The sequence below is a fragment of the Anoplopoma fimbria genome, chromosome 14 (genome assembly GCF_027596085.1).
Source record: "Anoplopoma fimbria isolate UVic2021 breed Golden Eagle Sablefish chromosome 14, Afim_UVic_2022, whole genome shotgun sequence".
Classification (NCBI taxonomy): Eukaryota; Metazoa; Chordata; class Actinopteri; order Perciformes; family Anoplopomatidae; genus Anoplopoma; species Anoplopoma fimbria.
In genome coordinates, this window is record NC_072462.1 from 11,626,918 (window position 1) to 11,650,359 (window position 23,442).

Genomic DNA, 23,442 nt, shown 5'->3' on the forward strand with positions numbered 1-23,442 from the left:
GAATGGCCTCATTATTTATCATAAGGAAAGCAAAGAAAAGTTAATTGGCTACTCTGCTTAACTTTTTCCACTCGTGTTCTCCTTTTTCTCATGTTTTTTTTTACAAATGAACTCACTTTAAAAGATTTGTGACAAAGTTTATCTAAAATTCATAAAGCTGTGTGTCGTCTGTGTGTGTGTGTGTGTGTGTGTGTGTGTGTGTGTGTGTGTGTGTGTGTGTGTGTGTGTGTGTGTGTGTGTGTGTGTGTGTGTGTGTGTGTGTGTGTGTGTTTCTAAGCTCATGAGCATGGGAGTCGAAAACACACACTAACACATTGCTGTCCATTTAGACCATCCCGCCTACACACGTGTCCTCTGACCCTCTGGGGTTGTGACCTCTGACCACTGCTCTACTCATCACAGTGTCACCGCATCCCTGTGTGTGTGTGTGTGTGTGTGTGTGTGTGTGTGTGTGTGTGTGTGTGTGTGTGTGTGTGTGTGTGTGTGTGTGTGTGTGTGTGTGTGTGTGGGAGGGATAGAAGAGATCCCTGTGAGGACCCTCATTGCCACAATAGCAACGAGATCATAACCTTAACCTAACTCCATCATGACCCTAAAATCACGTCCATACCATCAGACTGCAAAATACAAAAAAGAACACAGAAGAACAGAAAAATCAAATTGTCTTGAACGCACCGGAAGGGATTTTTGAAAAAAAAATCCTCATACTTCTCAGTGGTCTTACATTCAAATAATAATGAGATACTTTCATCACATAATAACTAATTTACGTGAACTTATAGCTAATCATCCTGAGGTGTTCATCAAGAAATGTGCTTATGATTAAGTTAATGAATGAAATTGTCATATGAGAAAGTGTTACAATACTAGGATCTTTTCTTATGAAAAACTCTGAGCTTTAAGAGTTTAATGCAATCAGTCATTATTATATAAAAAGAAAGAAGGTAGCCTAAAAGGGAGGACACTACTATTAAAAGATTTAATAAATAGAGTGTGCAGACTTTTTATAAGGCACATGAAAAATGAAACACTACTACATTGTTTGACAGTGCCTTTTTTCACAACTGTGATTTGAATTCAGATTTCAGGTTTTAAACTCACTCGCTGGTCTTTATCCCTACAAACAGTTTTAAGTCGTCCACTTATCCACACGCATCTTTTTCTCTGAGCCTCCTGACAGCAGCGGCACATTTCAACATCAGAGCCTTCAACATGCTAAGTTCTCTCTAATCCTGAGAAAGTATCCGCGCATACTTAAACGTGGGACAAAGCACTCCAGTGTCGGCGTTTAAAGAAGATACGAAGGGAAGTCGATGTTAAGTGCCGAGTGAGAAGATCAAAAACAGGACAATATGTGTGTTTAGCTCTGACAAGCTTGGAGTTTGTTGTTGAAGTTGGTGAGGAGGAGAGCAGAGAGAGGAAGAGGAGAGGAGAGGAGGAGGAGGGGAAGGAGGAGGACGGGGGCTAGGCTTCGATTAGTTAAGAGCAGAGAGGCTGTGATTCCGCTCGGCTCCTCAGCTGACTTGAACGTATAAAATTTACAGAAACCAACAGTGTGGTGCTTTGAAGAGCCGATCGAGCAGTTTAACTGTCCGGTCAGATCAGAGGTTTGAACCCCAAACCAACAAATAACCAGGGTCCACCAGATGCACACTGAGAAAGATCTGCCCGAGCCATACATATTGATGTACAGCACTTTCCTAACACACAAAGTATGGAAAGATACTGAAGCCCTGAGTTCTTTAACAGAAAAGTTAAAGATTAAAAGCATTCATGTTTATTCAAGGTGAGTTGTTATTTCTCCATGCACTCTAAACACAAGATATACACACACACACACACACACACACACACACACACACACACACACACACACACACACACACACACACACACACACACACACACACACACACAGATTTATAAATATATATATATATATACCTAAATATGCCTTATAACTGTCATGTCTTGCTTTCTAGAAATGTACAGTATATCAGTGCTAATCCAATGTCCTATTTAGACAATGGGGTAGTGTTTCAGCATATTGTGGCCAAAATGAGTATATATAAATAAACACTGAAAAAATGACTGACCAAATTTAGTTTTTAAACAGTTTTCACAGATGGTAACAAAATAACTTTGAAAATGGTCCGATGATATTGTTTAAAAAAATAATAACTACAGTGTGGAGCCTTGTGAGAAGCAGGGCTGCAATGAAGTCGTGAACTGGATTTCAGGCATCCATGTGATTACATTGTCATGTGACAACAAATCTGCAGTATATATTTATATAATATCAATACACTTTTAACTGTAAGTGGGTGATTTCAACATGTTGACTCAGGGGAACATTCAGTAAGAAAAAAAAACATTGCAGTGAGAATTAAAACATTTGAAACATAGCAAGGCTACAGAAAAGTACCCCACCAGTCATGTGAGCCCGGCCTTGCGGCGCCTCGTTGAGGGTCTCCCTTCATCCCTGGATCAATAAGGGGCGGCTGTGGCACATGAGGTAGAGTGCTTGACCCGCAACCACAAGGTCGGTGGTTCGAACCCCTTTACAGGCAACATGCCGAGGTGTCCTTGAGCGAGACACTTAACCCCAAAATTGCTCCTCAGGCGCTTCCTTGCAGCCCACTGCTCCTCCGGGATGGGTCAAATGCAGAGAACCGAATTTCCCCATTGTGGGACTAATAAAGGCTTCATTATTATTATAAGGGAACTGTTTTTGTAAGAGATTTAATTTGAAGACCAAGTTTGTTTTGTTAAATGTAAGAAGTTCATGTGGGCCGGGCTCCTGTATGTGTACGACACAATAATTTATTTAACTATGATGTCACGTCTTTATATTATTGGAAAAACTTCTGAGCAAACAATCTCCCTGACCTCTGACCTGAATTTTATTTTTTCAGCACAGGAAACAATAGAGCACTATATAAATACTTTAAAAAAATTAATTCATTATTTTTAGGATTTTAATTATTTTCATGTTTCATGTCTCAGAGTTTACACGGGTCTCACGCTCGGTTTGAAGAACGAGATCAATACGTTGTGTTTTTGACGTTTTGAACAAGAATCGGTACGATTCCGCTCTTAACCGCCGTAATTTGTACACCGGAGGGCAAAACCATTGATCACGTTTCCAAACCCAGAGCTGCTCCATGATAAATATTTCATCCCTTCGCGTGTCGATACATGACTCCCCAACAATGCGTGAGTTGTTGTGTGAACACATTCTGGACACAGATGATCTCAGTGAGGATATTGACAGATTGTTTATGAGCAGCTGATGGGAAATGAATTGGTTTAGTGGCGTAGCATCCGCTCTGTGTGTCGGAGCTGCTGCCCTTAATCTCGCCTGGGATGATTGACAGCTGGCTGTCTTTGGTCTGTGATCCATATATGGAAAAATCAAATGAGGATGGAAACCTTGTAACTTCAGTTTTAAAGCTGTTGCCAAGTCTGGTTTCAGTTTGTTTTCACCACATTGAAGGCTGATCCAACTCTGAAATGACCAGTTTGCAGATAATAAAATGCTTTCAGTCTCTCTAATGTTCATGTTGTCTAATTTCATGCCAAAATAAGGGCATGCACCAAACCTACTTTTTCAGTACCGATATTATTACATATATATTGATACGATATTATCGATGGGCTTTTGGTACCAGCCGATACCGAGTTGCTATCAGGTGTTTAATTTATAATCTTCAGTCTCCCTGTGTGGAAGAGACTAGAATCATTATTTTAGTGAAAGACATCAGGCTGCACTTAAACATTGCCTTCCTAACTTTGTAAAACAAAATTAAACAAATAAATACACAGATATGAATTTACAGATTTCTTTTTTATTAGAATAATGGTATCGGATACCAGACCAGCCTATTGTCACTGAAACCTATTCCGGCTTTGTAAGTCTGTATCAGGCCAATATCTGATATTAATATTGGTATTCCTGAACCTAAAGCCAAAATAGCCATTATATTACAAAGGAAAAATCAAAAAACGATTACTTTGTGTTATGCTACTTACATTACATTACATTACATTACAGTCATTTAGCAGACGCTTTTATCCAAAGCGACTTACAGGAAGTGTATTCAACATAGGTATTCAAGAGAACTACTAGTCACTAGAAGTCATAAGTGCATCTCCTTTCTTAAACAAGCATCTCAAAGCATAAGCCAGAGCAAAAGTATAGTGCAGAGGCAAGTTACTACGAAAACAATAATTGCAACAGACTAATCCGAATATAGTAAGTGCTACAAACTACTACGAGTAGGATAAGTGCAGTAAACAAATACAAATTCAATAAGTGCAGCGAACTGATACGAATACAGTAAGTGCAACAACTAATACGAATGCAATAAGTGCTACGAGGAAGGCTCAGGGTAGTACTTCTTGAAGAGGTGGGTTTTCAGCCTGCGTACACCAACAGTGTACCCATTTTTTAAATTAATACCAAATTAAAAAGCCCTTTCTAGGAAACTTCCAGTTTCTTCGTGTGGTTTCAGTGGGAAAGAGACCTGTAAAATAAAGTGTAACCAAATCATATAGAGGTAATTACATAATGCAAATACATTGAATGAATATTGTTGCCAGTCCGACTCAAACATCAACGGTTCAAGTCCGGCTGATGACCTTTGCTGCATCCATCTATTACATTGTTTGCTGCCATTGTTCTCCTTGTCTATTACAGCGAAAAATTTGAACTGAAATTACAAACGGGTATAATCAGCACTACAACCCTTTGAAGCTGCATAAGGTCTATTAAACAGTTTTTCACCCAGAAACTTGCTCTGGAAAGGCACTTTTTCATTGATTCAGACTGAAGGGACTGCACTATCGGTAACTTTTGGTGAAAACCGCCATGATCCAAGTTTACAGTATCTGAAATTGAAAATCCTTCAAACACAGTCGAGTGGAAAGATTTATTTTCACTCTGGCAAATGTCAATTCTGCGATGCCAACCACGTCTGAAAAACACTCACTCACATCCGTCTGTAATTTCACCTCAGAGCGATCGCAAGAAACAAACAGCAAAACTAACAACAAACAATGACAAATAACAAACCCCTGTCTCCAGCGGGAGAAGCCGGGTTGTCACTTGACGGAGGTAAATCGCCTCCAGACCAAATTCCTCAGGTCTATTACAGCCGGAGGACGAGCAGGAGAGACGGCGGTGAGCAGGATGTGACCGGCAGGAGCATTGCCTGGTTAAGGCTGAAGATTGGTGAGAGCGGACGGATCGATACGCTCGGAGCCCTGGCAGAAAGCTGGACGCTCAGAGAAAGAGAACAATGGAGAGAAATAAAGAGGAGAAATACTTATTCTCTGCTTCTTTTCTTCTGTTACAAACAATGGAGGTTGAGCCGGCAGGTATACATGTTAATGAAAAACAGCCATTCAAGTCTTTTTTTTATGTGAAATGGATCTAACATGCGTAGGTGTAGAAGAAACTTGCACCGGATGCAATATTTGCATGGAATTGTGGGTGGGACAATCTTTTGTGAGGTTTGGGTTAAATTTGTAAAATTTGAGTAGAAGAATTCTGTTTCCTTTTAAAAAGTGTTTAATACTTAATGTTGGCTATATTATTGTGAGAATAAATATGGAAGTGGTTTGGTAATGCATTTTGAAGTCCCATTTTTCTAGATGAAAAAACAACAACTAAATCTCCTCCAATGAATCGCCACCTTATCGTGGTGGAGGGGTTTGTGTGCCCCAGTGATCCTGAGAGCTGTGTTGTCGGGGGCAATAGCTCCTGGTAGGGTCTCCCAAGGCAAAGTGGTCTCGGGGGAGGGGTCAGACTAAGAGCGATTCACCAAACCTCAATGAATCGGACGATGCAAGGTTGTGGCACCTCGCCCGGAATAGGGAAACCGGGGCCCCCTCCTGGAGCCAGACCTGGTAGGGGAGCTCGCCGGCGAGCGTCTGGTGGCCGGGCCTTGGCACATGGGGCCCGGCCGGGCCCAGCCCGAAAAAGCTAGATCGTGCCGCCACCCTGTGGGCCCACCACCCGCAGGGATAGGCATTGGGGTCGGGTGCAATGTGAGCTGGGCGGCAGGCTGGGGCGGAAACCTGGGTGTGCTGACCCCCGGCATCACAGACTAGCTCTAGGGACGTGGAATGTCACCTCTCTGGCGGGGAAGGAACCGGAGCTGGTGCGGGAGGTGGAACGCTACCAGCTAGATATAGTTGGGCTCACCTCCACGCATAGCACTGGTTCTGGAACCAAACTCCTGGAGAGGGGCTGGACTTTTTCCTTTTCCGGAGTCGCCCAGGGTGAGAGGCGCCGGGCGGGTGTGGGGATACTCACAAGCCCCCGGCTGAGTTCTGTTCTGGAGTTCTCCCCGGAGAACGAGAGGGTCGCCTCTCTGCGACTGGGAATCGCAGGAGGAAAGTCTCTGACTGTTGTTTGTGCCTATGCACCAAACGGCAGTTCGGAGTACGCGGCCTTCTTGGAGTCCTTGGGTGGTGTTCTGGAAAGGGCGCCGACTGGGGACTCCATAGTTCTTCTGGGAGACTTCAACGCTCACGTGGGTAACGATGGAGAAACCTGGAGGGGTGTGATTGGGAGGAATGGCCTGCCCGATCTGAACCCGAGTGGTGCTTTGTTGTTGGACTTCTGTGCTAGTCATGGACTGTCCATAACAAACACCATGTTTGAGCATAGGGAGGTTCATAAGTGTACTTGGTACCAGAACACCCTAGGCCAAAGGTCTATGATCGACTTTGTAGTTGTGTCATCAGACCTGCGGCCGTATGTCTTGGACACTCGGGTGAAGAGAGGAGCAGAGCTGTCAACTGATCACCACCTGGTGGTGAGTTGGATCAGGTGGCGGGGGAGGCTGCCGGACAGACCCGGTAAACCCAAACGTGTAGTGAGGGTGAACTGGGAACGTCTGGCTGAGGATCCTGTCTGCAAGGTCTTCAACTCCCACCTCCGGAACAATTTCTCGTGCATCCCGGGGGAGGCTGGGGACATGGAATCCGAGTGGGCCATGTTCAAATCCTCCATTGTGGAAGCTGCTGCTAGGAGTTGTGGTCGGAAGGCGATCGGTGCCTGTCGTGGCGGCAATCCAAGAACCCGCTGGTGGACACCAGCGGTGAAGGAGGCCGTCAAGCTGAAGAAGGAGGCCTTTCGGGCTTGGTTGGCCGAGGGGTCTCCTGAATCAGCAGGCAGGTACCGGTTGGCCAGAAGGGCTGCAGCTGCGGCGGTTGCTGAGGCAAAACCCGGGTGTGGGAGGAGTTCGGCGAGGCCATGGAGAAGGACTTTCGAATGGCCTCAAGGAAGTTCTGGCAAACCGTGAGACGACTCAGAAAGGGGAAACAGGGCTTTTCTCAGGCTGTGCTCAGCAGGGGGGGAGAACTGCAGACCCGGACTGGGGATATTGTCGAGCGGTGGAAAGAACACTTTGAGGAACTCCTGAACCCGACCAACACGTCCTCTGTGGAAGAGGCAGAGTCTGAAGACTCAGGGGAAGTCTCGTCCATATGCCTGGCGGAGGTCGTTGAGGTAGTTAAAAAGCTCTTCAGCGGCAAAGCGTCAGGAGTGGATGAGATTCGACCAGAGATGCTAAAGGCTCTGGACATTGTTGGGCTGTCTTGGTTGACACGTCTCTTCACTGTCGCGTGGAAGTCGGGTACAGTGCCTGTGGAGTGGCAGACCGGGGTGGTGGTTCCCATTTTCAAAAGGGGGACCGGAGAGTGTGCTCCAATTATAGGGGTATCACACTGCTCAGCCTCCCCGGGAAAGTCTACTCCAGGGTGCTGGAAAGGAGGCTCCGTCCGATTGTCGAACCTCAGATTCAGGAGGAGCAATGCGGATTCCGTCCTGGACGTGGAACAGCGGACCAACTCTTTACCCTTGCAGGTCTGTTGGAGGGTGCATGGGAGTTTGCTCATCCAGTCTACATGTGTTTTGTGGACTTGGAGAAGGCCTTCGACCGTGTCCCTCGGGGAGTCCTGTGGGGGTACTGCGGGAATATGGGGTACCTGGTTCGTTACTACGAGCCATTCGGTCCTTGTATGACCAAAGTGAGAGCTGTGTCCGGATACTCGGCACAAAGTCGAGCTTGTTCCCAGTGCGTGTTGGCCTCCGCCAGGGCTGCCCATTGTCACCAATCCTGTTTGTGATTTTCATGGACAGGATTTCAAGGCGCAGCCGGGGGAGGAGAGTTTCCGGTTTGGGGACCTCAGAATCGCATCCCTGCTTTTTGCAGATGATGTGGTTCTGTTGGCTTCTTCAGAACGTGACCTTCAGCACGCACTGGGGCGGTTCACAGCCGAGTGTGAAGCGGTCGGGATGAGAGTCAGTACCTCCAAGTCTGAGGCCATGGTTCTCTTCCGGAAAACGGTGGATTGCACCCTCTGGGTTGGGAGTGAGTCACTGCCCCAAGCGAGGGAGTTCAAATATCTCGGGATCTTATTCACGAGTGAGGGTAAAATGGAGCGGGAGATGGACAGGCGGTTCGGTGCAGCGTCAGCAGTGATGCGGGCGTTGTACCGGACCGTTTTGGTGAAGAAGGAGCTGAGCCGTAAGGCAAAGCTCTCGATTTACCAGTCCATCTACGTTCCAACCCTCACCTATGGTCATGAGCTTTGGGTAGTGACCGAAAGAATGAGATCGCGAATACAAGCGGCCGAAATGAGCTTCCTTCGTAGGGTGGCTGGGCTCAGCCTTAGAGATAGGGTGAGGAGCTCAGACATCCGGAGGGAGCTCGGAGTAGAGCCGCTGCTCCTTTGAGTCGAAAGGGGCCAGCTGAGGTGGCTCGGGCATCTGATCAGGATGCCTCCTGGACGCCTCCCTTTAGAGGTTTTCCAGGCACGTCCAACTGGTAAGAGGCCCCGGGGTAGACCCAGAACACGCTGGAGAGATTATATATCTCGTCCTGGCCTGGGAACGCCTCGGGGTTCCCCAGGAGGAGCTGGAAAGTGTTGCTGGGGAGAAGGACGTCTGGAGGACCCTCCTTAGCTTGCTGCCCCCGCGACCCGGCCCCGGATAAGCGGAAGGAGATGGATGGATGGATGGATAAATTGTATGTGTAGGGTGGAGGGTGAGTTAAAGAGTCTCACACAAGCCGAAAGAAGCTGTTCTGAAGTCTGGTGGTTTGGCAGCTGATACTTCTGTATCTAATTCCAGACGGCAGCAGGGTGAACAGGTTGTAGCTGGGTGGGGTTTGTTTTTTAATATCCTTTGAGCTCTTTGCATTCACCTCTTGTCACCAATATCACTGATGTTCAGAAGATGGGTACCAATGAGGTTCTGAGCAGTTTTAATCACCCGCTGTAGAGTTCTCCTGTCCTGTGTCCTGTTTGTAATGTTTGCAGTCAGGATGCTTTCTAATGCTCCTCTGTAAAAGTTTACATGAACTTGGCAGAGGAGATTTGCCTTGGGTTTCCTTAAGAAATACAGCCATTTATGAGCTTTCTTCATCAGAATGTATATGAGTGATGACCATGTCCGTTTGTTGGTGATGCTGATTCCCAGGAACTTAAAGCTGTTAACTTTCTCCACCTCAGCTCCACTGATGTAGACAGGGGTGTGTGTCTTCCCTCCGTTTTTCTAAAATCAACAATCAGCTCCTTATAAACATTTTCCTTATGTAGAAAAACGGGGCCGTGGCAGTATGCTGATGGAAAATAGCAAGCGGTAATTTTACGTGTGCACTTATTTTGTGTGCATAATAATAAATATTTCTAAACACACATTACTGAAAGAGGCCCATTGTCTCTGAAGTCCACAACTTCACAATATCTGAATCTGAAATTACAGCCCATTTCAAAAGTTCATTTTTCTTTTTTCCTGGTTCTCAAAGAAAAGAGACATGGTGTTGGAGGAGGAGCTGGAGACCGGATGAAGACGAGGATGTCAAGGTGAGGAGAGGTGGACCTGAAAAAATTACCTTTTGTAGACAGCTGGAAACTGCAACAGTCAAATGACATGATTTTTATATATGAATGACTGGAGGTCTGTAATGTGTTTGATATGTCTCTGTCTGCCAAAAAACGGTGGAGGAGCAGTTGGAGAACCATAGGGAGGCTCATCAGAAGCAGCACCAGTAAAGCAAAATATTATTTTGATACTTGAATTACTATTAAAGATTTTTGTATTTGTTCTTTAAAGATATTTATCCATGATTTTAGACTTTTTTTTATGGATTGGAGATGGTGTAGAACCAGGGGAATTACATAATATGCGTCAAAACCACTTGTGGCATGCATGTTTAATAATTTTTTTTATTTTATTTTTATTATCACCTTTGTTATCAAATTAAAGGGGCTGACAGACAGTGAAGCTCGCCATTTAATCATTGTGATTCTTGTTATGACTTAATGGGCCTTAAATGTAATTAAATGTAAGACATATTCACCTCCTTGTCACCATTACACAAGGCATGTTGTGATTATAGGATCAGATTATCAATGTAAGACCCATTATATATACCTCTGTTTTTAGGCTTTGATCTATCTTCCAGGAAAACAGATGCAGAAAGTCTGTTTTAAAAGTAGTGAACCAGCTTCCGTTATTTGAGCAGGAGAGACTTTATATGGTTTGTAAATGTTTGTTTAGATGTTTTCTGTCCGGACTGCAGAATAACCAAAGTGACTTGAAGGGCCAGGAGGATACAAGAAGTAAAGCTCTTCATTTGGTAACTATCAAACCAACTAGTACTAGTAGTTGCTGTAGTAACATCAGGAGTTAAGTTGTAGTTGTAGCATCAATGAAATGGTCATAGTAAAGTATCTTATAAAATGTCATAGCATGGCATACAAATGTAATTTTATAGTTTGTAATTAAGAAATAATGGAATAGTATTTCATAAAAATTCATTAAAAAAGCAGTATAGTATAGTATGCCACACATTATTTATGAAAATGTCATAGTGTATTATGTCATACATGAGTCAAGGTATAGTATGCAATGTAAAAATAATAAATAATGTCATTGTTTGGTATGCAGTGAAATGTCAATCAGATTGCATAGTGTAGTATGCCATGAAAATAATAATATAGTAATATCATTACTTTTTTTGTTTGTTTTTTACGACATACTATACTATAGTGTTTTTCAAATGTTTTTAGGACTTTAATTGGGACTTTTTCTGACATACTATAATATGACTCTTTTTGACATACTAACTATACCATGACTTTGTTTCGGTATTTTTTTCAACTTACAATACTAAGACTTTTTTTTACATACTAAACCATGAGATTTTTTTCTAACTATAATATGACTTGTTTTGTTTTTACGTCATACTATACTATGACTTTATTCGACTTACTATATTATCACTTTATTTCGACATGCCATACTATGACACTTTTTGCCCTTTTTTCGACTTACAATACTATAATTATTTAGACATACTATAAATGTTTTCAATATACTATACTATGACGCTTTTTGATATTTTTTAGACAATATTTTATGACTTTTTCAACACTTTTCCCCCCTACTATAATATTTTTAAAACTTTTTTATATAATCCAACACAATCAGATTCTCATGGTGTACTATAATTTTACATTTTTATCGTATAATATACTATACATGCTTCATGAATCTTCTGGGCAAACTATACTATGACATTTTTAAGACATAAAATGTACAAAGTGGCTATAAGGATCACAAATGTAGTGCAGTAAAAATATAAATATTTACTGTTGAAATGTAGTATACGTAAGCATAAAATTGAAAAAAAAATTATCGATGAGCTTAGGAATGATGAAAGCCATCATTTAACTGGATTTGTGTCATTTCTATACCGGCAAGTCATGATCTAGCTATGTTCATGATATTCTGGACTATTACATTTTTTCACATTCTTATGCCATACTACACTGTGACATTTTTGACATTTTTATGGCATACAATACTATGGCATTTTTATGGTGAACTGTACTATGATATTTTAAAAGCATTCTATGCTATTAGATTTTTTGTGAAACTGTTATGGCACTATAAACTACACAATTTTCATGGTATATTACATTGACATTTTTATATTGTACTATACTAAGACATTTTATCACATTTTTATGTATATTTATATTATACTATTTTTTTTTTCATGGCATACTATGCTACGACTTTCTTGACATTTTATTGGCCTACTATACTATGACACTATGAAGTCTTATTTCATCAATCTTATTTTTCTGTGACCGGTCATCGGAGAGCCAGGAGCATGCTGGGTAGTGGAGTAGCCTTCGGTCCTAGCTGTTAGCTTAGCTTCCATCTTGGCTATCCTCCTTCTCATCCTTGGGGCAGTTTGGTGACGTTTGGTTTGGAAGATCTGGTTAGTTGTTCGGCCATGGGCAGAACAACTAGCCTATACTAGCCTATACTATACTATGTACTATACTATACATATGTACATATATACATTTCTATGGCATAATATACAATGGCATTTTTATGGCATACTATACTATGACATTTTTATCAAGGTTTAAGAGCTTACTTAACTATGATATTTTGGCATTTCTATGGCATACTATATTATAACATTTTTATGAAATACAATTCGACATTTTTATGAAATACAATTCGACATTTTTATGACATTCCACTTAGACATTTTAATACATTGTATAGCATACTACACACATATGACATTTTTTGGCATGCTATACTATAACATAAGATATACTATGATACAATATTTATCTGGCATATTTATGGCATTCTTTCCATCCATCCATGACATTTTCATGGCATCTTTATGACATACAGTAATTTGTGATTTTTAAGACATACTATATGTGATGTTTTTGATGTCATTTTTAAGACATATGATACTATGTGATGTTTAATGACACTTAATATTACTTTTTCAAAAACTTTTACCTTGACAAACTATATCATTATTTTCTTATGGAATACGAGACTATGACACTTTATGGCATACTCAATCACAAATTGTTCATTGCATTCTATCCCATGACATTCTTTAAAACCTTTAATACAACATTCTATACTATGATATTTCCTATTATTTTTATAACTTTATATTATTGCATTTTTTTTCTGTTATGCTCCAATTTCTGCTCATTATACAAAGCATACTATAACTTTTTATGATGAAATGACAGTATGTCTTTTGTATGACATTTTTACTAAACTATAACATTGTGTTAAGACATACTTTACTAAGATTTTTGTTATTCACACTAAACTATAAAAGTTTTTATGAAAACCATACCATGACATTTTAACGGCACACTACGAAATGGCATTTTTGTTAGGACATTACATTACAATTTCTATGGCATGCTAGACTATGACCCTTGTATGTCAAAATAATTTTTTTTAAGGGTAAACTCTACTCTACTGTAATATATTTTTTATATCTTCATGGCATACTAGAAATGCATCATACACATCACTTAAACACTTTGCCTTGCTGCATCACCTTTATTGTTTTGTACAAAGTTTCTTAATCAATGTGCTGAACTTTCTTTTAAACAGTGTCTGTGTGGAATTTTCAACATTGACAACTTTGTATTTAAAAGCTTCAAAGCTTGGTCACATAGGGCTTAAAGGACACAAGTCCAGATGACACAGGGGGGAATGTGTGTGTGTGTGTGTGTGTGTGTGTGTGTGTGTGTGTGTGTGTGTGTGTGTGTGTGTGTGTGTGTGTGTGTGTGTGTGTGTGTGTGTGTGTGTGTGTGTGTTTGTGTGTGTGTGTTTATGTGGTGGGGGTGGGAGTGTGTGTCTGTGACCTTGACACTGACAGAGCTTTAGCCTTAGGCCTGTCCTTTAGCTGGGAGAAACACACACACACACACACACACACACACACACACACACACACACACACACACACACACACACACACACACACACACACACACACACACACTTAAACACAGGTTCTCACACATTAACACATGCACAGAAATACACACATGTGGTGAAGATTCACAGATGACACACACATGCATAAAAAGATGACACAGATGAAATATGCACAGATATCGTCGGATACACACACACACACACACACACACACACACACACACACACACACACACACACACACACACACACACACACACACACACACACACACACACACACACACACACACACAGTTCCAAATGTAGCCAGCAGGGCTGTGGCTCATTAATATTGCATTGATTGGACAGAGAGGAGAAGCAGACTGGAAGAACTGTATGTGTGTGTTTGTGTGTGTGTGTGTGTGTGTGTGTGTGTGTGTGTGTGTGTGTGTGTGTGTGTGTGTGTGTGTGTGTGTGTGTGTGTGTGTGTGTGGGTGTGTGGGTGTCCGGTTAGAGGAGACAGGATGGAGAGAGGAGGTGCGTGAGACAAACAGATGGAGGTTGGGTACGAGGACTGACAAAAATGTTCATGTACCAACTAAAGCGTGTGATAAATTTCATGCAGTTCAAGTTGTAACGGATCCCATGTCAGAGACAAAACCTGCTTTTGACATAAGAGGACCTTAAATCTGACACACACTCCAGGGTATCTAACTAGCTTTTAGAAAGTTAGATCTAAGTCTTTCTAAAGACTTTTTGATGCCACTCAATGAAATCCAAGGCCAGTTTCCAAGTACAAATATGGCAAAAAAGCACACAAATACAGCAGATGCTGTAAAGAAACTTTTTTTCCGAATATTTACTAGTTCATTAATTATTATTAACAATAATTAATATTCGAATAGCATGCTCTATTTCTCATAAATGTGTACTTCAGTATTGCGCATAATAACAATATGTTATCGCTATGTGATTTCACAGACTTCTGCAAAATAATATTTATTATACATTTTTAGGCCCCATAGCAAACTTTTAGGTCTGAAGTTCTGGTGGCAATGCTTTGCAGTGCTAAGGTGGAGGCCCAGTCAGACCAGTACAGGGAAACGCTGTGTTTGTTGGCGATATGCTTTGTGCATCTAAAAACTGCATGTGGAACTCAACAGCTTCGATTCCCTTCTTATGTGCCCAGTTTGAAGAACTACTTTCACAGTATACACTCGGCTTCATTGTCTTGAACCGGTTTGAACAATGTTTCAAAATCAGGATTTACCCTACTTACTGTACGTTTATACAATTTGCACTTTTCAATGCTGATTAGTATTCCATCAAGCTAGCTTAGCATAAGTTGATAGTTAATGTGAAGCTTTTGATAAAAGGACTAAAGACATTTTTTTTTTCTCATCAATGTATTAAATACCTTTCAAAAATTCGAAGGCACTCTGAACTTAACACATTATTATCCCAATACTTCTAGTCAACAAACAGACTGTGTATAAAAACAGTTTAGCAAAAACACCCTGCTTATTACTATTTCTTGTAGTCTTGAAATATATTAGTTTTGACTCCAAGGACCAATGATAAATGATTAGGCCTTTGTTGATTTGCGCCAACTCATCAAGTGTTATCTGTTACATCTGTTAACTGCTGTTAATCTTCCGATTTCCCGTCTCCTTTTTCTCTCTCTGGCTTTTCCTCTCATCTCTTTTTACTCTAGCAAATTGATCAAAATATACTCAAACTTACTTCCACACAGAATCCTATCAGGCAGCAGGCTCAAAGCTCTGACAGCTGACTGCATATTAAGCTACATTGCCACACAATTGAGGAAGAAAAGGAAAGATGAGAGGAGGGACAGAGGGGAAAAAAGAGACGGAGAAGGGAAAGGATGGATGGATGACGGAGGGAAGGGAGGTGAGAAGACAATTAAAACAGTCAACAGGCACTTTGGATTCCCCCGACTGCATCTCATCATTACAGCACACACACACACACACAAACAAACACAGTTTACAGGCGAAGTGAGACGAGCGGGCCAGACGCGAAGCTCTTTGGTTGCCGCGGGAAACACTTCCTTGTTTGCCCTAACGCCCTTACTTCCTGTCCGCTGAGACGTTTAGAGAGCTGTGTGTGTGGGTGGGTGTAGTTTTTTTATGTTGCATGGCTAATTTTGACAGCATGGGAATGAGAAAGTAAGTAATGGTCCCGGCAGACTGTGTGTGAGTTTGTGTGTGTGTGTGTCCAGAGAGTTCCATCCATTAGTGATAATGGGGAAACGGAGCTGCTATTAGCTGTTAATGGACAAACACACAACCGCACTGCAGGCTTCCTTTCTCTCTGTCTCTCACACGCACACAAACCTACATACAGGCCGGCTTTCACAGTTAAGTGAGAGCTCATTCAAGTCAGTAGAAAGATGAAAATGTGTTCCATCTTCACAATCTACTTATTGAGTCACAAGACTCACAGAGCCGCGGAGCCTAAAGACGGAAGTTTAAATCAGAGATTCTCAACCTTCATTGGGTACCGCACACTCCTCTATGAGCTGTGGTGTCTCAGGGATCATCTCCGTGAGAAAACTGCAGGTTTCCCAAGCTGCACGTTTATGACTAAACAACTGTCCATACCTGTTACAAATCCACATTCAAATCTCTTACACCTGACATTAACATGCGTCTTGGCAACCCGGTCCCACTTCAGACTCGTCAAATACCGACACCTTGCTCAGTGGCCCTTGCCGTCTAATGCCAACACACCGCACTTTCACCTAACTCCAATGTCATTACTATTTGACGGTCAGAACAACTGACGTAGTATAAAGTGAGATATATTCTACACATGTGGTGGATGAGTCAAAGAAAACAGGACTTTCATCCAGGAGATGCTGTTGGTTTCCATAGACTGTATATAAGAAGTGTATGTACACATTGTGATGTCACCCATTGGTTTGATGACCGCCGTTTTGAAGTTGGTCTATTTCGCTGTGGCCATATGGGATTGGGCCCGTTGTCAGTTACCATATTTGGAATGCGGAGGAGTGATGCCGTATATGGCTCTGGTAGGGGCAGCGACCTGTCAATCACAGTAAGCCCGCCCTAAAGCATCCCCTGCTTTATGGTCTGTTTGACTCTAAATGAACCATCATTTACTAAATGAACATCATGCTGTTTTGAAGAAGACTTGAAACTAGAGATTTAGACCATAAACTCATGTTTATAATGTTTACTGAGGTAAGAAATCAAGAGAGAAGAACGATCATTTTCTCATTGACTTAAATACAACCAGACTTCTTTTTGCAACCAGAGGAGTCGCCCCCTGATGGTCAGTAGAGAGAGTGCACGTTTTAGGAAGCTTCCGCATTGTCTTCAATCGGCAGAACCAGAGGTTGACGCCTGTTCTTCTCACATGCGAAAACTAGAAGCTGTGACATTTTGTCATGTCAGCTGTTAGTCACGTGACTCATGTGAATCACCAGTCACATGACCTGTCACTCGCTAGTCACATGACTCATTAGTCGGTCACAGCTTTTTCCCTTGACCTAACTCAGTGGTTTTGTTGCCAAAACCCAACTTCCTGTGAAGTCCAGAAGTCGCACTAGATGGGTACCTATACGGGTACCTAGAGCGTACAAGCTTACCTAATCTTAGGGCCATGACTGACCAAGAGTTGGTATTTAATGAGTTGGAATTTGGAATGTGTTGGTCTTGGGCGAGTGGACAACGCTGAAAACAAGTGTAAACCACCACCAGGGCGCAATGTGATCCGATCACTCAAACCGATTGCAAAAAGATTCGGAAACCCCCACATCTTTCTGGGGTCAGAATGTCAGAGACGAGCTCTGTAAAACAAGTTAATTCCAACTTCCCTAAAACCAACAAACCGACATTCACACCCGCTTCAAACAGTGACTGGCCGGATGTGCAAAGGTATATAAGGCATATACTGTATATCACTTGGTATCCTCAGTAGGACTCCTTTGGTACCCTCACCCCCATAAGCCCCTCTTCATGTATGGTACCAGAAGCTGCTTGTGCTGATTGTGAAACATTTGAATTGTGGAGGAGGTGCAAGATGGCAATGCAGCCCATCACATTTTCAGATGTGTATCTCACATCTCGTGAGATACACATCATGGGATACATGTTTCTCTCCATCTTGACATATTTCCTCTTGCCTTCCTTCTCTTCATGGTATCCCCCCTTCCCTTACCCATCCACCCCTGCTATTTCCTCAATTTTCCTCACAATTTCCAGCAATTTTCCTTTGTCCCCTCACCCCTTTGTGGTCCCGTCTTCTCCTCTTCTTCTCCAACCTCTTTACATCTTATCTTTGCTTCATCCCTCTCTTCCCCCTCTCTTTTCACCCTCTTCTTCCCCCTCTTCCCCCTCTGTTCTCTCCTCATTTTCTCTTTCTCATCATATTTTCCAGTTCTCGCCCTTCCTCACCTTCCTCCCCTCCTACTTTTTATAGATTCCTCCTTCTACCTGCATCATCCTCCTCCTCCTCCTCTTGTGCCCATTTCATCTCCATCCATCCATTTTCATCCTCTTTCCTCTCTACTTTCTCCTCTCCTGCTTTTCTACTTCCTCATCTTTCCTTCCTCCTCTTTTGTGCAACCTTTCTTCTTCCTCCTTCTTATCTTCCCTCTCTCTCCTCTGCTTTTCTTAAAATCTATCTACCTCTTTTCTCACTCTTTCCTCTCTATTTCCTTTCTTCCTTCTCTCTGATTTTCTGCTTTTACTTTCTCTCTTTCCATCCGTTTTCCCTCTTTGCTCTCTTCTCCTCCATCTCCTTCCCCAACCCCTCCACCCCAACTCGAGAGTTTTTCTTTCATCCCTTTTACCCCTTTCCTCTCCCTCCTCCTTGGCTCCCCACATATAATCTCTTCCTACCCCTTTACTCTTCATTTCTTTCTCCCCCTTTTTTCTCCACATTTCTCCTTTTTTCCACCCTATGTTCTCTCTCTCTGTCTCTTTCCTCCCTCCTTTCCATGTTTTTTCTCCTCTCCCTCTTCCTTCTCCTCCGCTCCATTCCGCCTATACACCCCCAGCTCCCCTCACTCCCCTCCCTCCCTCCTATTAAGGTCAGAATGGTGCTAAGTGTCTATCAGCGCTGATGAGGCTCAGGAGACTCCTTTGTTCTGAATGAGGGTGAAAATTTGAAACAGCCACAAGAGCAAATAGCACGACTCCCCCCTCCCCCTCACATCCATCCCTCCATCCTTCATCCCGTTGTCGTCCGATCAATCGCCCCTTCTCCCTAACAACTCTATTGATCAGATGCACTAACAACATCTTTCATTTATTAATTATGAGAGAAAGTCTTCCTGGGATTTCGCTCTCTCTCAGTTTGTTCTGCTGACACCCCTCTCCCCCTCCTCCCTCCATCTATCTGACCATCCCTCCATTTTAGTGCTCTTATCTCTCAAATTTTCAACTTCAAAAAAGAATCTATCAAAATGTTACATGTGTCAGTTTTACTAAATTTTTTGGTTAAATTTGACAAATGTCAATGTGAAATTTAACAGGTTGTGGTTCAGGTTTTTCTAGGTTTGAGGTAAAGGTAAACCGAGTTTCTGTTTTCCACTTGCCTTCTTTCTGATTTTCCCCTTCTTTCTTGTTCTTTTTCCCCCCTTTCTTTTCCCCCATGTTTACTATGTGTCTGTCAGGAGAAGCGAGAGGAAAAAGTTGGATTTCAGTTCTGGGTAGTAGGAATGACGTTTTCATGCTACTCAATTTTAGCATCAACTTAAGTCGCCCAGATCAGCTTTTTTATATCGACCCAATGAAAAAAACTGTAATAAATGGATGGCAAGTCAAAAAATGTTAAACTGAACGTATCAGTGAACTTTTAATTGACAATTGGTTTTACCCAGCTTCCTACAACATCCACTCTTGTAGTACAGAAACCATGGTCAGTTTGGATGTGTACTTTGGCCTCCCATGTTAAAGTCCTCGACTTTGTATGACAACCATCCACCTTCGCCACGTTGCCTCCTCCTTATTGACCCCTCCATGTTATCCTCTCCATGTTGTCCTCTCCATGTTGCTTCCTCCTAGTTTTTCTCTTCTTGTTGACCCTTCCTTCTTGACCCCTCAATGTTGCCTACTCCTTATTGTCCTCTCCATGTTTACCCTCCCTTGTGGTGTCCTCCTTGTTAACCCTTCCTTGTTATCTCCTCCTTATTGCATCCTCCATGTTGCCTCTTGCATGTTGCCCTCTTCCTGTTATCTTCTGCTTGTTGTCCTCTCTTGTCTCGTCCTTATTGTCTCCTCCGTGTTGTCCTCTTCATGTAGTTGCCTCGTAGTTGTCTCCGTTTCTCCTCGTTGTCATTTTATTGTTCCCCCATTATTGTTGTTCTCTCCATGTTGTCTCCTCTTTGTTGTCCTCTCTGTGTTGTGTCCTCTTATAGTTTCCAGACTCTGTGAGTCTTCATTGATTGGAGGAGCGAGCACTGACAGACTGACAAATAGCCTTTTTATTAACGGCCTGTTTGTGCCTGGTAGCCAGAGATCTCAGAGAAGAACAATTCAATTCACTTCAATAGACTTTATGTCTCCCTGCAGGGCAATTTTCATTACAGGCATAAAAACACTGATTAAAGACAAAAAATAGACATAGCTCTCATAAACTCTGCCTGTTCCACGGAGCAGTCTCTTCATGTGTTCATATTGTTTACAGTCTATTTATGTAACAGGATGATATTGATTTAAATTGACAGCTGTCTGATTCTTAGTACGAGGAGCAACAGATTCGGGTAACATTGTCTGTTTTTAATTTGTTTTCCATCTTTCATAGTGGATAATATTAGCTACACACACAGTGTAGTGATGTCTTGTTTGGAGAGCAGTAGACATGTTGATCAAATGTGCTTGATGGGTGATTGCAAAGCCTTATTGCTTGTTAAAATGGCTGTCAATGAATGTACCAGTTGCATGTTGGTATTGGCATGTATGAGTGCATGTGTGTTTTGTTAACCCACCGAATTTTTGTGCTAAACATTTTCTTTGGTATGAATTTGACTTGTAAATAATGTGATGGCCTTTGTGTGGTCTGTAGGCTTTACATATACAGTATATTAATGTGTTTTGGGAACTCTAAGCTGGGTGATGTGGAGTTCAGGCAACTCACAATTTTCTTTTTTTTTTACTTACTCAAGAAAGTGAGTTTAGTTTTTACAGGTTATACTTTTACAACTTTCAAAACTCACTTTTTCAGTACTTGTGCACACACATATCTGGAGTGCCTAACTACCTTTGCCAAGGTGAACCATATTTTTTCTCGCAAGCAAATCTGAGCAGACTGGGCTTTTTTCTGTAGGGGGTCTTAAAGAGACAGGTGCTGAAAAAAACTCTCCGTGTAATGTTGTTTCCTTTGATAATAACACTTTTTTTGTAATTATTCTCAAAAACATGAGTATAAATGTGTGTGTGTGTGTGTGTGTGTGTGTGTGTGTGTGTGTGTGTGTGTGTGTGTGTGTGTGTGTGTGTGTGTGTGTGTGTGTGTGTGTGCGTGTGTGTGTGTTTGTGTCTTTTAGCTAGAGTGGTGAAGTATTGGTTGTTTCAGATCGTTTTTCCTCCCAGAGAACACACGTTTGCGCTCTCTCTCTCTCTCTCTCTCTCTCTCTGGTGTCCTCTGCCTCACCCGGCCCTCAGGGGTGCTGTCCCACGATTGGTCAGTGACATGACAACCAATTAAGGACTAATTAATCAAGCTCCAGTTGATAGGTAATATCCTGAGCCACTCGGGGTGAAACTGCGTGAGAGGGAGTGTGTGTGTGTGTGTGTGTGTGTGTGTGTGTGTGTGTGTGTGTGTGTGTGTGTGTGTGTGTGTGTGTGTGTGTGTGTGTGTGTGTGTGTGTGTGTGTTTGTGTGAGAGAGAGAGAATGAGTTCAATTAAGGGGGAGCGTAAAAGAGAGATAGCAAGAGTGAAAGTGAGAAAGAGAGAGAAATGGTTTGTTTCCTTCCAAACTAGAATGGGAAACAGTTTGTCCCCATCACTCTGTGGGAAGACATTTTCAAGACAACGTGACAAATAAAGGAAGACTAAAATAAGAATCATTAACTCTATAGCTCTGGTCCATCATACGTTTTACTGCTGTGGCCTTGCTTTTATTTCAGAGACTTAATTTGTCACCTCAGGTGTTTATTCATTCTGTACTGGTATTTTCTTTTGGTGGAATGGAGGCTTTAAGATCAGTCAGATTACCTACAGTACTAATTCGTCTGCACTTTAGACCAAGATATCTCCATTAAAATACTTTATATCAATAGATGTCACCAGCTTCCCCAGCAGAGGGCAGTTTGAGTGGCAGCGACAGAGAGGGTAGAATGTTGTGTAGATGTTTTTATACAGTAGAGATTACAGTTTAAAGGGAATATCATGTATATCATTGACAGGGACGTACTGGGATTGAAATTCAGCCCGGTACACAAACATAGTTTTTATGGTATAACGAGAATCTGATGATGCCGAAGAACTTCAGGACTCTTGAGGTCATTAAATAGTCAAGAAATGCATCTATTGCCTTCGCCTACATTAAAATGAGTGGTCAGGTTTTTTTTTTCTGTGTTACTCGGGATGAAAGCAATGCTTATGGAAAGTCAATTAGGATTCTTTTAGGTGGTGGACACACATCTAAACACACCCACTATGAATGAGTCAGTGGTCTAAATCTAGACAGACATCTTTTGGTGAGCAGGACAGGAGGCGGATGAGTCCACCAAATAGACTTTCAACAACACCACAATTCAACATCATGTTGTTGTGGTTTTGTTAAACATAACATTCGGGATGGTTTTTCATAAGCTAAGTAGTTTTCTTTATTGGTTTATTTGGTAGGGACAATACACATTAATTAAAAAAAATCACTGTATATGCGCCAGAGTTAGCCAAGGGGCTATTTTTCATCTGTAGTCCATGGACTGGTTTTGTTGCCTGAACTTTACTTCATTTTTGTGCCCTAATGTTGTCTCGAAAAAGTAGCACTTCCAAGCACACAAAATTCGTGTCCCTGTATACAAAACCAATTGATTGTATTTTGTGAGTAACCACAAACTGCCATGAGACTGTGTTTTTGGAACCACCTCACTTAATCAAAACAAGACAGGCCAGACAAGTCGAGGTGAGTTGGAACAACGGTCACAGTGCGTTATGTTGCGAATCAGATTTCAACAAAAACGAGTATCAGACCGAATTGGGAGGGGCAGCTACCCCTCTATATTGACAGGCAGCGTTCTGCTCTGTGCTGTCTGCAAGGGTCAAGCTCGGCCATGCCACGGCCAATGACTATACCATAACAAGACTAATACGAATGCAATAAGTGCTAAGTGGAAGGCTCAGGGTAGTACTTCTTGAAGAGGTGAGTTTTCAGCCTGTGCCGAAAGATGGGCAGCGACTCTGCTGTCCTGACGTCAGTGGGGAGTTCATTCCACCACTGTGGGGCCAGGACAGAAAAAAGCCTTGACAGGGTCCATCGGCCGCATGGACCGCTGAGCGACGGGGCAACCAATCGCCCCGAGGCAGCAGAGGGAAGTGGTCGGGCGGGGGTGTAGGGCTTGACCATGGCCTGGAGATAGGAGTCTTCCCAAACTTCCCAATGGGATGAGTCCGCCCTTGACAGCTCATTTGCATTTGGTAATTTATATAGCGCAT